Source organism: Haliotis rubra, unplaced genomic scaffold (genome assembly GCF_003918875.1).
Source record: "Haliotis rubra isolate DU_JTF1 unplaced genomic scaffold, ASM391887v1 Scf31, whole genome shotgun sequence".
Classification (NCBI taxonomy): Eukaryota; Metazoa; Mollusca; class Gastropoda; order Lepetellida; family Haliotidae; genus Haliotis; species Haliotis rubra.
Genome location: NW_025766980.1, coordinates 291,496 through 309,346, shown reverse-complemented (window position 1 = coordinate 309,346; position 17,851 = coordinate 291,496).

Sequence of the window (17,851 nt, the reverse complement as noted above, 5' to 3'; positions counted from 1 at the left end):
ATCAAAATGTGTGTAGTCTTCCAGAGCAGTCTTCCAGAGAAGATGAATGTAAAAACAACTTTGCCTCTAATGTACGGTTGATGCTGACCATCAGTGACGTGACAACTGCTTTTAGATAAAGAACGCAGCTACGCGATAACACACATTGAATAGCTAAACACAAACCCTTTGCAACATGGTGTAAATAACAATGGCAAGAAGTCCGTATACACTACGCTATTTTAGTCCAACATATCTTAGCGTTGTTCCCTTAAACTGATAATGTGTTTGATGCTTAGTTTAACTTTGTTATCCCCTCTGTGAAGTTTTGATTGAAGATTTATTGCGAAACCTTCACAATACAGCGTGAACATAATATGAAGCAGTCGACACCCGGATAGACATTTGCTTAGACTAACGGCTGTACAGAACACCGCAACTCTCAGAATATAGCTGAGATACATAACGGTTTCATGAAACATTGTCACGTTGGAGGATATATCTCACAGCCAAAATACGCTTGTTGTATCTACAATGTATCACTTGTTCAATGTTCTCAATATTTGCTCAGGTTGACATTCCTGTTCAATCCGAATTTGCAACTCAGCACCGTTTAATGTATATTTTAGACAAATAATGAAAACTAATTTACAAAGATCAAACACTTCCAACTGTTAACAGTTCTTTAGGAGCAAACCTGCTGAAACTTCAGTTGATGTTAACAGATGGGTTCCTCAAAGCAATTATTTTTAGAGTCATCATTTTCCATTTATGATGGCAACTTAATTATCGTTTCTTATACCTCTTGCATATATGGAGAAGGTTATATCATAGAAACTAATTGTTAAAGCGAAGACATACTATGTTTGAAGTGAGATCATTGTTGTAATTTTCACCGTGTTCTGACCATACGGAAAACTGGTTCAAGCAACTCCCAGTTATCATTCATTCATTGGCGTGAAGCTTGAAACTCTCCCTGACACGGAGCTTATCCAAAAGTTCCTGTATGGTATGAATTTCGCCTAATCCGAAAACAGTATACATAACGCCAGTGCAAAAGAACACACCGTCTTGACTATTCTCAGAAACATATTCAATTTGGAGTAAAAGACAAAGGAATTGTGAAAACTGTATAAATGGATCACTGAAAATCGTTGATGACACACAATTTGTCTTAAAGGGTATTTACAAGCACATCAACGCATACTGCCAAATTTCTTTATGATATGGGTATTGCGATTCCGTCCCAGTGAACATGTATAGAAAAATGTAGTGAAAAACCTTAACCTTGCGCCTTCATATCTTATATTCATAACATGAACAAATATAACAGCGTAACACAAATACATAGAAGTGTGGTCCAGCTTGATGTCAGAAGTCAATGGCGGGAGCAGCCGTTGTGTTGAAGGTTGAATAACCCTTCATATGCGAGATGCTTCATAACCATACAAACGACTTTTGAAAGATATATCTTATAAAAGTAGAAAGGGTTTTGTCGCTTCAATCTCTGTAGTTCATTTAGGTCATTCTACGTTTTCAAATGACCACTTTTCGCAGATCTTACGATGTTGAGCCAAACAGAAAGTGACTGAGAATTAAAATTTGGATTCGAGCAGGGATATAGCTATTCATGAATTGTGCTCTCCAAGAATTCGGGATCACACAGAGTTTTAGAAGTTAACTCGTGAAAAGGTTATTTTGCAACGTGTGATCTTGATTTTGGTTTTAATGTGTCAATATGCCATTCTTGTATATTCTGTATGTGCATAGTTGCAGCGGAAGGAAATTTGTTATACAATGTATACATAAAACGTGAATAGCTGTAATATCGGCATTAAAAATTAAACTCTTTAGAGTTTCTTTAAGTGGCATTTAGAAGCTGGTATGATGAAGAGGAACAAGCAAGCATCATTTACTTGACAACGGTATTAGGATCTACACCGAAACGTCGCACCTATTGCAATAAAGAAGCTGTCCATCAATAACACGGTGATCCTCTTCTCTAGAATTAGTACATCGTGTGTATACATATATATGTTTATCATATCTGCTATGTAATCTCGTCACATCGAGGAGCTCAGATCCAATTTTATGAAGTGGTGTAGTGAATGATTTACGTACAGGTAATTTTGTTTTGGGATTTATAAACAGCCTTGCGCAGGTTGAGTTTCATATAGTATCTGAAATTTTAATGTTCCGTATTGCCAGTGATTTTCCAACCTCATCTTTCTATGGTTCAAGTTGTTTATGCAATCTTCGTTGTGTATTTATGGTTTATGCCAACAAGATGAGGACACCAAACATCGGTAATACTATGTAAGCAACACATACGCACTATCAAGAACTGATATGGTGGTGGGGAAGAGCTATTGATATACAGCAGTAGTTGGGCTGGCAACATAGGATGTAGTCGCAATGATGTTTCAATGATCACACGAAATAAAAATGTGACATAAAATTTTAACTCACTCACAACCCCTTTAGAAAGAAGGACAAAGCTCTAATTATAAGAAATATTTATTAAAATCAGATTGAACGAGTCTCTATATATTATAGGCATGTTTCTGTGAGTCGCTATGCAATCATTTCGATACCACTTATTTCTGAAATACTAAAGTACTGAACCTGTGGAGATCCGGGTTCCAATTGGTCTTCAGCAACCAATGCCTGTCGTAAGAGGTGACTAACGGGATCGGGTGTCCAGACTCCTTGACTTGGTTGACACATGTCATCGTGTCCAATTAGCGTCGATCGATGCTGGTCCAGACTCGATTATTTACAGACCGCCGCCTCATAGCTGGAATATTGCTGAGTGCGGCCTAAAACTAGACTCAATCACTCACTGTAACATACATACGCTCATGTAACATACGTACGTACATCTTATACAGACCGCAGCCATATAGCTAGACAAACAAAGAGAAGTACTGGAATATTGTTCAACTGTTTTACCCGCCTCACGTATTCACTTAACACTTAACTCATAGATTTGCAGTGTCAGTTTTGTCACTTTGCAATCTGTAAATGGAAAACCATTCAGTTAACACTGTAACTGAGGAGATTACGCGTGAGTTACAACATCAACATTTTTGTAAAACCGAATTTACGGCATGATGGTATTGATCGTTAATGAACGGCATTTCAGGGCACTAGCCTCTCAATAATAATTCTTTAAAGATGGCGTTCCAACTTCATTGATCAACCGAGACACCTTCGGACCAACTTAAATGAAACCAGCTCTATCCTGCTACTGGAGGATTCATTTTCCCATTAAGAATTATAACATGTGAGATGTTCTAACAGGGATGACACTCGCTTAGTTGTTTATGTGCAAGTGATTTTTCAATTATTATCGAGCAGAGGAAGTAGAGGGAATGATATGCTTCAGGCCAGATACCCAGATAATAAGCAGAGTGGCACCTGTACAAGACAGAGCGTAACTGGGTGAGACAAACTTATTGTTGTGATCGGACCTTTTGTTCTAGTATACATGTGAACGAGTATCTTTGTTTCAAGTAGAGATAAAACATTCAATTCCCTTTTGAATTTAAATATAAAATAAAAATTGAAATTTGATAAATTGAAGTTCCCAAATTAAAGGTCTCTACACATGAGTAAACGGTGCAAAGATAATTCTTGGTTTGACATAAAACAAATAAAAACATGTTCACTCATTCAAGCAAAGTCCTTTATCATGGGGCGAAATGAATCTTCTCAATCTTGGTGGAAAAGCAACAGGTAGCTGCAGGACAATTGATAATAGTTAAACCTTTTCACTGATGCATACTTCATTTTACTTATCTTCACTGAGGCATACATTGTACATGCGTGTGTAAACATACGTGTTCTGTATATGTTAATCCCTACAGTTGTCTTTACCTGTATTCTTTGATGACGGTCACCACGAGTCTTACAGGAGTCAGCTACTTCAAGCGTTATCAGCAACCCATCTGCATATACGGTACATTAATCCCGGAAACACTACATGATGAAATGTGTCAGGCATATTTGATATTAAAACATCAACACAAGAAGGGATCATTCTAAGTAATCTACCGAAATAGATTCCAATATGGCGAAAATGCCCTAAATAGCATTATTTGTTAGGATCACAGAAAGTCTCTGAGGACCCCAGTTGTCTGTCAAAACGGAATGTATCTAGCACCCGCAACTCAGAAAATGTGTTTGAAAAGGTAAGCGATTGTAACCTTACGTCCAACAGCAGCGCTCCAACCATGTGGCTGCTTTAAGACATTATAATTCATTTATCCAACATTACAATCTTAAGCTGTGATCAAATACTGCCTCTACTAATCTGCATCATATAACAACAAACGTGATGTCTATATGAGAAAAATACCTTAAACTTAGATCAAATACTCACACGTCCCAGTGGAATTTTATCAAAAATGATCAGGAAATGACACACTTTCACACCAAACATTGTTTCATGCAAGTCTCCTTGTTCCTTGTTGATTATTTCCTCTAGCCTTCTACAGCACAAACGAAGGATTTCATTATCAGCACAGGTTGGGTCAGTGTGACTATTAAATTCAACCAGTCTGTGCATTTTAACACCGTGTGCGTCTCACTGTTTTAGACAGGTAATCTAAAGCATGTTCATCGTAACAGCATGGTTCCAAAATGTTTCTCACCATGTTTCGGAAATATGAACATGTGCCCATCCACGGATCTACATCTTGATCGAAGAATACAGACAGCCTCATCTGTTTCAAATCAAGCTCAAACTTTTCAAGAACAATCACACTAGCTCTCACTATGAGGATTTCAAAGAGCCTCATGTGATTCCTGTACACATGTTGTTTAATAACATGTTGATATACAACATTAACGGCTTTAGGCAAGCCTCAAACTATGGATTTACGGCAGTTATTTGGAGGGTATCTCTGAACATAACACATCAATGACATAACTAGTATCCGATGCGGTTGCATACTTTTACGTCTGTCATGTTTAATCAAGCTACAGTTCCTAGCATCAACAGTGGCATCACCTTCTATCATCATTTGGTCTTGTACAGTCCTTTCACAAGTTGTATTTGTGCTCGCCACGCTAAAAGTGTGCCATAATGATGATAGTGCGTTATGTTCAGGTTTTTACGATGTCGTATAGCTCATCGTGTTTTTCTCAGTCAAAAGTTACAGCAGTTGTTAATCTTATCAATTCCACATGTCCCCAAACATTGTTAAATTTTAGTAAGTATGTATTTTTAGCATTCAAACTTTACCCATCGGTACACCAATAATGTTGTTATCATGTACTGTGTATTACTATAGCACTACTTAGAGTAAATGTCACTTAGAGAATGTATCTCCTCCAAATTCCCCATTTCAATCGGTACAAATTGTTCCCTGGTATTGTTTTCATAAGACCAATTGTCTTGCCTTTGCATGTGATTGAAGATGACAACGGAGGGACATACTATTAGTTTGACGTGCCAAGATTAATTTTGTATGTGCCAGTTTAAGAAAACTAAAATGATCACGGCTGCTTACTGGAACAACACTACCTCACTCACATACGCCGCATTTTCAACTTACTATTTCTAAACAGAAAGGCTGTACACACCACACCACTGATGTTCTTCAAAAATCAATTCTGGCAAATAGCAATATATTCTGCTAGACTGTAGACTGGCAGATTGAAGTACATTATGCAATGTTAACAACAGCTAAAAAGTAACAAGTCTGTGTTGTACATTAATAATTGGATAAGCAATATGAAACAGATGCCGCCTTTGTGTCTTCATATTATGCATTGATTAATACCAGATCAATTTTGCTGTTGCTATTACGTGATCAGTCACGGTCCTGGTTCAATATTTACGTTACACGAAAGGCTACACAGGATGCAGCATATTGTGTGATCAAACATATGTTCTTGTCATTGATAAAGGAGATCCTGTAACGAACGCAGGCCACGTGAAGCATGTAATACCAGAGTATAACAATCAGTGGGTATACCCCGTATTCGATTTCATAGATACGGAAGTAGACGTCAAACCAGATCAGAAATCATACAAACTATAAGCAGTTCAATGACATTCTTTTCAAATAGGATGTTGTATTCGTCCTTGGCAAGACGGCATCTATTATATTCTTAATAAGTTCCTTTTATAATCGATGACACATTCTCAGCTAGGGTGCGTTTATCTGTATTTTGTATGGGATTGGTTATTTACAAATGAGAGTGCTTTGATAAACATCGGAATAGTTACCAACACCAGGGTCAACACGTAACCTTTCCAAAACCCAGAAGAGGCGTGTGCCAACCAAATCAGAAGACCATACCTCTGGTTTGTCACCTACTGCAAAGACCACCGCGGAAACGTGTACAGCGTCTGCAAAGCGCAGGATATCTAACCAGGCCCCGATGTCTCGAAACAAACATAAGTTTTTACTCAAATTTCAAACTGAGTTTGACAATTTGAAACAGCTGAATATTGAACTCAACTGTATGTTTAAAATGAAAAATGCCCGAACACCTTACGTATCCACCAACCTCAAATTGTCTACTATGTTTGAGTTAATATATATTTCAGTTCATTCTGGGAAATTCACTTTCCTGCGTTTTCTCAAATTTGAGTAAAAACTCTAACTTAAAGCAAAAGTTTGTTTTGAGAAATCGGGGCCAGGAGGTGAGGAACTGTCAGCATCAGACAGGGTATCGAAGTATATCTTATCTGAAGTTTACTGAGATGGTGTTAAGTGAAATGCCAGATGACCACATGGACAATATGTCTCTGATATTTGCGGGTATGAAATTCAGGCAATATGTAAACACCCCCAGTGGTATCCAGTTCGCCATTTTGCTGATCCGATTCGTCACAAATGTATTATCGAATTTTGTGCTAAGGCTTGCAAAATGAAAACTGGGCTGTTTTAGTCAAGTAGTTTTATAAACTTAATCTGACATCGTTCAGCAACAGTACATTGGCCAATCTCCTTCAACTGATTTACCCACCTGAGCTGGAAATAAAGAAGCAGACAAGTGTCGTGTTTGCGTCATACTTAAATTGATGCATAAAGATTTTGGGTGACCAAAACTCCAACCAAATCTATGACAAGAAACTTAAACGTTCCGTCAACCATCGCATTTATGGGCAGCGATGTTCCTAATTCGACTGCTTGTCAAGGTGTGTGAGGTACAATTGAGTATGCACCATGCGGCCTATGCTCATGGGATGTTCCATCAAAGTTACAACATCCAAGGTTTTAGTAAAGCTTTGGAAAATGTCTGTGGAAGACATGTTTAGGACATGGCCAAATGTGACTGCTGAATGACGTCCAATGCCGTTCCCTGTTTTGTGTCATAACATATGCTCCCAAACGCGATATGCATTTGCCTATGGGAAGGGATTTGTCACTCTTGCTGAAGTGGCATGCGTGATTCGTCAATAATTGCATGTGTGATAAATCAAAGTGAAGGATAGACAGTAACGTAATTTAGATCAAATATTCAGGTTATTTTTTGATAACATGATGTGGACACTGCAGATTCAAAACAGTCGTTTGACATCACCTCCTCAAGATTCTATGATTCTACGGAATTGCACTCAAAGAGCCAATTAAATCCCTAATTGGATTAACAGTTTCTGAACAGGACACCGCATATCGACTCCATGCAGCCTTTATGCGTGTTTGACGGCAAGATGGAATCACATGTTTGGTGTATCGCTTAAATGTCTCCCAGAGCCAAAGGTGTAAATAACGCTGGCACATGTACGGGACAATCTATGTAATGTTCACGACCTTACTTCATATGCATGGCCGTGTTTGATAACGTGCCAGTAAAGTAACGTCGCGTCCAGTATCCGCCGGCATGACTGGTACTCTGATCCTGTTGGTGTCATTGTGCTGAACCGAATCCAATTAGACATCGTCTCACAAGAGAAATAAACAAGCGTCCAAACGAAACGCCACCAAAATATAAATGATTCTTAATTTTCTAAATAATTGTGAACTGTTCGAAAATAGCTAAAAACACAATATGTCTATTCCCAGTGAACACTTGCGCGTGCATTTCGTACTTAGTGAAAATAAAACAAATGCACATGTGTAAATTGGAAATTGTGCACAAAGTTACCCGTATCAAATTAGGTTATAAAAGCTGACTAGGTTTATTCTCTTCCACCGTGTTAATTGATTGACAACCAGGAACATTCCTTGTTTAGCCACAGCGCAGAAGAGAGAGCTATTGGTATGCTACAGATGGGAGCAACTCATGTGGCTAGGACCATGGGATACTGCAAATCATCGCCTCTACAGGTCTACGACAGACTGGCACTACTGCCGACAAGCCAAGGAGTGGTAGACGGAAGGTCACGACCCAACGAGAATACCGTTATTTACGGGTGCTTCACCTGAGGAACCGATACCTTACTGTGACGTCATCAAACGCCAAAAGCTTGGGACATGTAGTCAGAAGACAGATTGTGGCCTTCGTGGTCTTCGTGCCAACACCGACATGCCAGATTGAGATGGGCCAGCACTGCGCAACATTGGCAGCAGCACAACTGGCGAACAGTGCCTTCTGGTGACGAGGGCGGTGGGGAAGCGAGTGGTTAAAGCGGTCGCTCGTCACGCCGAAGACACATGGGTACAATGCGTGAAGACCATTTCTGGTGTTCCCCGCCGTGATATTGCTGGAATATTGCTAAAAGCGGCGTTAAACCATACTCCTTCATTCTTTAGTGACGAGAGAAGGTTTCAGCTCTTCAAGGATGACGGACGAGTTATGTCTACCGGCGACGGGGCGAACGTACCGTACCGCACATTGTTGCGTTCACGAAGTGGTGCCTTAGGGAGGCGGAAATGTTATGTGTCCAATTGAGCACCCTTGGGACCATCTGTGACGCCGTATTCGGAGACGACAAAATCAGCCATTGCAAGAGGAATGGGGTCGGATCCCTAATCAAGACGTCAGAAGATCCACCTACTCAGTTCGACTCCAGGTTCGGGCCTGCATCACTGCTAGGGGGTGTCTATCCCCGGAACTGAACAATATGCACTGCTTAGTCAATTCTGCATTGGTGATCGAATACTGGACAACGCACCCCAATGTCATTCATGTGCCATTATATCTTCTTGTCATCCATTCAATACTGTTGCTGAATGACTGCTTTTTACATTAAAACATTTCTTGTTACCATAATTTGCTTTTGTTTTTTTTAGACCAGAAAAAAAATATTTGGTGGCGATTCTTTTGGACGCTAGTTTACCATGGCAAGATACAGGCGCGTCATGTCAAAAATAATTTGTCCATTTATTTAGGGCACATCGTAACCACCCAATCCTCAATTCATACATACATACATACATACATACATACATACATACATACATACATACATACATACATACATACATACATACATACATACATACATACGTACACACATACATACATACATACATACATACATACATACATACATACATACATACATACATACATACATACATACATACATACATACATACATACATACATACATACATACATACATACATACATACATACATACATACATACATACATACATACAATGTAGATAGTCACAGACATTGAATGTACAAACGACGTGACAACTGCTTTTAGATAGTGAACGCAGCTACGCGATAACACACGCTGATAGCCTTAACCCAAGCCCTTTACAACATGGTGTGAATAACATTGGAAACAAGTCTATATACACTACGCTATTTTAGTCCGTTGTTCCCTTAACCGATCATGTGGCTGACGTTTAGTTTCACTTTGTTATTCCCCTCTGTGAAGCTTTGATTAAAGATTTATTGCGAATCTGAAACCTTCACTGAACAGCGTGAACATAATATGAAGCAGTCGACCCCCGGAGAGACATTTGCTCAGACTCACGGCTATACAGTCAACTATACGAGTAACACCGAGATTTTCATCTCGGAATATAGCTGAGATGCCAAATGGTTTCATAAAACATTGTCACGCTGTTGAATATATCTCACAGCCACAAATACACTTGTTGTAATGACCATTTAGTAGTGTTCTCTATTCTCTATATTACTCAGGTTGAGTCAGCTTGACATTCCAGTTCAATCCGAATTTGCATCTCAGCACTGTTTAATATCACGTTTTAGACAAGTAATGAGAGGTAATTTACAAAGATCAAAGACTTCCAACTGTTAACAGTTCTTTAGTAGCAAAACCTGAAACTTCAGTTGATATTAACAGATGCGTTCTTCAAAGCACCTTCTTTTAGATTTATCATTTTTCATTTATGAGGCCAACTTAATTATCCAGGGACCAGGGATATATCATCCCTTCTGCATACAATGAACTGATAAAAACAACAGATTAGAGCACTCCAGCTATCATTGCTAATTAATCTCATCAGCCATGTATATTTTGTTTCTGCCTCTAGGACCATTGGCTTCCTCCTATTGTCACTACATTATTACCACCGTGCCTTGTTGTTGTTGTTAATCCCTTTGATTCATACCTACATGTTGTTATTACTTATCCATGTTCATACATATAAGTCTGTTCTGTGCTGTAGTACTTCACTCTTGCTTGACAGCGGTATAAGAATCCATACCGAAACGTTGCATCATATATAATAAAAGAAATTGTTATCCATAAACAATCTTACTTTCCTAACTTAATTATCACTTTTCATACCTCTAGCAAATATACAGTAGGTGATATCATAGAAAATATTTGTAAAAGCGAAGGCATACTATGTTTGAAATGAGGTCATTATTCTAACTTTCACCATGTTTTGAACCTACGATAAACTGCTTTAAGAAACTCACAATTAGTCATTAATTCATTCATTTATTGAAACGTCCCCTGACACAGAGGTTTATCAAAAGTTTCTGTATGGTATGAATTTCGCCTAATCTGAAAACATTATACAGAACCCTAGAGCAAGAGAATTACACAGTGTTGACTATTCTCAGAAACATATTCCATTTGGTGTACAGGCAATGAATGTACCACTGAACATCAGTGATGAAACACCATTTGTCTAAACAAGTATACTTACAAGGACTTCAACGCATACTGACAAATTTCTTTATAAGGATATTCCGATTCCGTCCCAGTGGACATGTGTAGATAAAAATAGTGAAAAAGAACTTAATCATGGGCTTTCATATTTATCGTTTACTAACATCAACAAATACAAAAACGAAACGCAAACACATAGAAACCTGGTCCAATTTGATGTCAGGGGTTAATGGTTGGAGCGTCCGTCATGAGTGAAGTCTGAATAACCCTGCGAGATGGTTCGTAATCTACTTTGGAACAGATATCCTATGAAGGTAGAAAGGGTTTTGTCGCTTCAATCTAAGGTTTGAAATATTTTCTTTCATAGAATTTCCCTATGTCCAGTAGTTCTATTATGTCATAGTTAAGTATTCAATGGACCACTTTTTGCAGATCCTACTGTGTTGGGTCACAGAGAAAGTGACAAGAAGAAACTTCAATTCCATTCGGGCAGTGATACAGCAAAACGTGAATTGTGGGGTCTTAGACTTTAGGATCAGGCAGATGTTTTAGAAGTTATCTTGTGAAAAAATATTTTGCAACGTGTGATCTTGATTTGTGTTGTCATGTGTTAATATGCCATTCTTGTTTGATAGCAAATCGCATGTTGTATGTGCAGAAACATGAATAGATGTTGTAACGGCGCTAAAATATAACCGAATAAGAATATCGCATGTGTATAAATATGAGATGATTCAGCGCAATACAATCTAAAATGTAGGACACGCACACACAAATATACACACACACACACTCACTCACACATACACACTCCTACACTTATATAAGTGCATGCTCGTGGGAATATACAAGATAGTAGATGTACACATGCAACGTAATAAAAACTCATTGCTGAAATGTGTGTACATACCTGATATGTCATCTCAGCATAGCTAGGAGCTCAGATAATATTTTATGTTGTGATGCTTCGAATGATTAACGTGCATTTAATTTTATGTTGGGATATAAGTACAGCCTTGTGAAGGATACGTTTCAAGTAGTATCTGAAATCCTAACGTTCAGTATCGCCATTGATTTGTTTAGCTCATGTTTCCAAGGTTCAAAACCCCAAAGATGTTTATGCAATCTTCATTGTTTATTTGCAAACATCCAAAAGAACACCCGAGTTAAGAGCAAAAACGGGTGTGTTAAGTTTGAAATATGATAAGTGGTTTCTGTTTGAGACGATAGCATGAAATGTTTGCTTTCTCGTGACTGCTTTGTCAGTAATATATGAAGGGTGGCAGGTGCCCCTGTTGTTCTTGCTTGAAAAAGCAAATGATCGTATTTTTCGTTGCTGTGAACATTTCAAGGTATTACGAATGCAACGTTTCAGTTTCAGCGATAAGCATTAAATACCAAATACAAATATAATTTTCCACATTTTTCAACAAAATTAGCCAAGCTATTATAGAGTATTATAATGAATGGTAATGGGGAAATGTTCAGTCAGTAGAATGTGTCAGTAGAATCTAAATCTTACCCTGCATTCGTATACGAATATTCACAGTGCATTCAAAATCTCATTATACAAAAGACAAATGCTTTTAATTACCTACAAAAATCTAAAATTCGTCTTTCTGTGTCTTATAGTGGTTAGACCACATACACAGTGCGCTCTTCGTAACCATCTTTTCGTACAGATTTCGTTTTCAGAGGTGATCCATCTTATGTTGCTGGGTGCATGGTTACATGTTCGTCAGTGCACTGAGTGAGTTTAGTATGGCGCCGCTTACAGCAATGTTCCGCTAATATGGGACACCATACATGGGCTTCCCACATTATACCCATGTGGGAAATCGAACCTGGGTCTCCGGCATGATAGCCGAAGTCTTTAACTATTAGGCTACCCCACACTGCACAGAACTATCAGACAGTCAAAAAGGAGTACAGCGTATATAAAATAGATACACAGTTTTTGCCTTGGGGCGCATCAAGGTTATGAAAGTTTTTCGCTGTGAGAGTCGGTCGATAGCAATTCCAGCAAAGAAGAAAAACATGGATGACACAAAATATTAGTCACATTTATACATAATCTTTGTTAATTGCCAAGCAATCCATTGTAAGATTCTGACTACAACTAAGGAAATAGACATACAAAGCATGATCAGAAAACCTTTTTGGGCTTTTTTGTAATACAGAAAACGTTTGATCATATCATACACCAGCAACTCGATGAAGCATCGCTGACTACTTTCGAAATGCGTTCCCATGATTACATTGGTAAACTTTCGGACTTTGGGTGTAATTTGCACCAATAAAACATCGTCAATTTGACTCTTTGCAACTACCGAATGTAATTTGCAGGTCTGGAGTTGTTACCAAACCGTATATACTTGCAAGTGAACATTTGAGAGGAGAACACGCGAGAATGGCTGCAATATGCAGAGATGGAATGGAAACTTCTGATCGTGCTTAGGGAAACAAATGCCATGGTTGTATTACGCAGATTGCCATCCTTTCTTCATAATCAAAGACAAATGCAACATGGACAAGGAACACCAGAACCCTCTCTGCTGCATTTTCATCTTTAATCTGTAAAACATAATAATAATGTATTTATAAAGCGCCTAATATCCACAATAGAGATGCTCAGTGGCGCTGTGACAATATTGGGGAAGGAAATGTTTCGGCTTCACACATTCACAATGTGTGAATGTGTGATACCTGATATGTCATGTATGGCAATGTTCCAGCAATATGGGACACCAGAAATGGGCTTCCCACATTATACCCATGTGGAAAATCGAACCACAGAATGTGTATATGTATATGCGGCGCCATACTAAACTCACTCAGTGCACAGAATATGTATGCTACGCCATACGTGACATATCAGGTATATGTACACATAACTGTATGGAAATAGTTCGGCTTCACACATTCACATTCACAGAATGTGTGAAGCCGATTTCCGGTCTCCCCAGTCGTGATATTATTGGAATATTGTTAAATGCGGAATAAAACCAACTTATTGACTCACTCGCTCACTATAATTGTTTGCTACTTACGTTTCCAAATGATGTTTGTTACGGTAGATTCTCGCATACAGGAAAAGTTCGCAGATTTCCACCAACGCACACTCCTAATGTTTTACAGTTTGTTACACTTATTTAAAATCACTTTTCAGCAACCAGAGCCCAAAGATCTATTTTGACAAAATACATCAGAGATGTAGTGATCCATTGTCTATTCCTGATCTTAAGGAATCACATTTTCACTACGAGCTGTGTTAATGATACACATATTTAGAAAATGAGATGAAATTTCATTGTACGATATCATGTGGATGTGTTCATGAATGCGAAATAGGAACGATACGATGTGGTTTAAACAAGTGAGCAAATCCCATCTCACCAATGACACCAACTTTACTTGTGCATAACTATGGCTTCATTGTTGTTTACAGTTTAGGGGGCTTTGATCTCAGGTCCAGTGTATAAGCCTAATTCATGCGATAAAACTCAGGGTTAAATTTTACCAGTATTTGGAATTTTGAAACCCAATAACCCATCTCGGACCTTGGTCTGAGATGATGAACAGGTGTTGGAAGGAGGCAGGAACGGAATACACTGCCTTTCTGAAAACTATTCTATATACATAGAAAAAACACATTTTCCAAAGATAAACAAATCGTTTTCAGTTGCTAAACCAGGGAGTTGCCTCAGCAAAATATAGAAGAAATGCATCGGGAATGCATTCTAGAGAAGACTGTTTTGAATAAACAAGGGAAGATAATCAACTACAAGCGAACTACTGGATCTACTGGGTTTTTTTTGATGAAAATAGCCCGTGCCTCACTTTAATATTACAACTTGAAAGTGCATCTGTGATGCGGCTTATCTTGAACACGTAGCGTAGTCTGTGAAAAACTGAGTGGATGAACGATATGGAAACGCTTCCAATAGCATGTCTGTTGAGGAGAGATTAGATTGACTACGCAATATCTCAGGAGGAATGCATGTACTGTTTTGCACACCAGGCGATCAGCATACATGTTGAGTTTCCTGCTCCTGTTCCTATATATTCAGTTGCTGACAAACACAGTTTTCCATAAAGAATTCTAACATATGATCTTTAAGGGGCATTGCCTTTTGGGATGTTTGTTTTGTTGTTGCACCAAGTAATGTTTTTTGTTGACTGACGCAGTGATGACATTTTTGTGCATTTTCCTTCTAATAATGTCGTTATTAATATGTTTGTGGCGTGTGTGACTTTCTTAAACGTCTTTGTGCAAACGGCATAGGTTTTAGGAAAATGTTTGATTTACTCATACAATTAATACAATGTGCAGGTCCTGAGAGTTGCAAGAAACATGATGCAATGATTGTTAATAAGTGACGTAAGTGTTCAGTTATGTGATTCTCGCATTAATTTAACATTAGTCCTGAAAATGCAAATTCGCCTGAATAGAGTGTCGAGTTCATAAACACACAATCCATTATATTTTATTGAAAGACCAGTCGTGCACCTGCTAGCTTTACAATGTATGTTCCTAATGACAGCGTGACTGTTTAAGCATGTTATGTTTAGGGACAGAATATTATTTATGTTGACAATTATTCTCAGAGGAGAGGTGACAACAATCACAACTCCCTTTTTCGGCATCAGTTCTTAAGTCGAAACCAGTGTGTGTTTGAGGGCAAATACTTTTGTTAGGACTTAGTGAAGCTGCTTGCACGTCCTGCGATGAGTAGTGCAATGTTCGGAATCTTTATCTTGAGCATGGGATGACCAACAATGTTCTAAAAGAGGAACCTGAAACTCTATTCTTCTTCAGTGTGGGCTCTTGTTCTGTCAGTTCAATTTAACTCTGGCAGCTTGACCTGATATGTCAGAGTCTTGTGTAATTTACTGGTTCATTGTGTGAGTGACTGGTGTCATCGAAAGAGCAGTATGTGCTTACCCTTTTCGCAAGCATCAGTGTCATCACTGATTTTCTTTCAGTGACCCATTTGTATTATTTTCAGGGTTATTTTGCCCATTATACCAAATGGAATCTACTTTTGATTATAGTCAAACTGTGTATTCCTTTGCACCGACCTTTATATTTATATTTTCTTCTTGATTAAATTTCACCTTCTTGGGATTGATATGTTACCTATCTTTACCTATCTTTAACAAGTGTTTGCTGTTTTACGAGCTCTTCTAAACACCATGTCAGTCTGATTGTAGTATGGGCGAGGGCCTCTTTACTGAATAAATACTGCCTGCCTGTCTGTCTGTCTGTCTGTCTGTCCGGTATCTAGACCGTATGATATACTATTTCAACAAAACACCTGGACAATATTAACGATCTTTTGCGACTAATTGACGCCATTAGGTAAACTGTGAAGAAGAAAATCTGACATTTGTTGCGTCGACTCCAATGATAGGTGGAAATACTTTTATATTTATTTCATATCGCAAAACACAAAACCAAAACCAATTGCTGATCATTGCTGTATGCAAATCAGTGATAATGGTCACCATGATGTATTCAAATTCATTTGTATTCTATCAGTGAATAACAAACCACCTGTTACGACCAATAGGAAGAAATATTTGTATACGAAAGGTCATTTGTTTACAAACAGTAAAAACGTTGTAGGGTTACAAATGCCATTGAACTTTTGTGTAAAGCATTACGTTTCTTAGTTAGAAAGCATGTAGGCTCTTCCTAACATTTGTTCCTTTCGATCCGATAACTATATTTACATTTTTAAATATATCATTTGAATATAACCCTAAATTTGTGCTTGTAACGTAATGCGTCTGTTATCTTAAATAACATTAGTTGTCGTTTTGTTTTGAAAGAAATATAAACAGGTAGTCGAAAATTTACAACCTGGCATATTTGTCAGGAGTTAGGATGCGTATGTGTAAAACACAACTCTCATGGTATCTTACTAAAAGTGAAGCCGTTTGCGTCGTTTTGTGCTATTTTGTTAATGTATTGTTTAAATGTTAAACCATAACAATAACCATAAGAATTCCGAAGCACGATTGGCAAAGAGTGCGTCGATCTATAACATAATGTTGTCAAACTGAGGCTTAATATCATTTCATAAATGCATCAGCTATTACTATCAGGGTGAATACGACCTCTGAAATAGTCGGTGAGGTACCCGAGGGAAACAACACAACATCGAAACAACAGACCTCGATGGCCTGGGTTCGAATCAGAGTTGGGTACAAGTTGTGAAGTCAATACATGGTGCCCACCGCATTAATCGTTTGTTAACAAATGCTAATAGTGGCTTACAACGACAATATACAGTAGCCCAGTCACTAAAATGTTAGTTAGTTTACACAGCGGAGTATTGCTTGTAAAGAGTGGGAAAGGCATTCAACAAAATAATAGAAAAGACAATCTCACACTACTACACGGTTCGACGAAGAGGATTTTCAAGAAATCGAACCACTAAACACATTCCGTAATCTACTGAAAATATGAAGGTTCATTGTACAATCCAGACTGTGTCGTGAGCATATATCTATAAATCATTGTGAAAAAGGTTGAGCATGTCCTTCCTATCATGTGGCACCTTTCACAAACACGTAACTCGATATTATGGATACCGAGTTCTCAATAACAGCACCACGGGGGTATGCAAGGTGGCTTTGGCATTGGAGAAATGTTTCATTTTGCCATAAAACACACAAGTGACGGCCAGAAGTATTAGTCTATATGAATAGATAATATGGCATAAAGTGATTACTCCATATTCAATTTGGCAACAAATAAATGAAAGTGCACAATACATTTAATCGACCATTACATGCTACAATTTTCTAATGCATACGTGATATGATTGTCCCTTTAGATTACTGAATAAAGTGATCA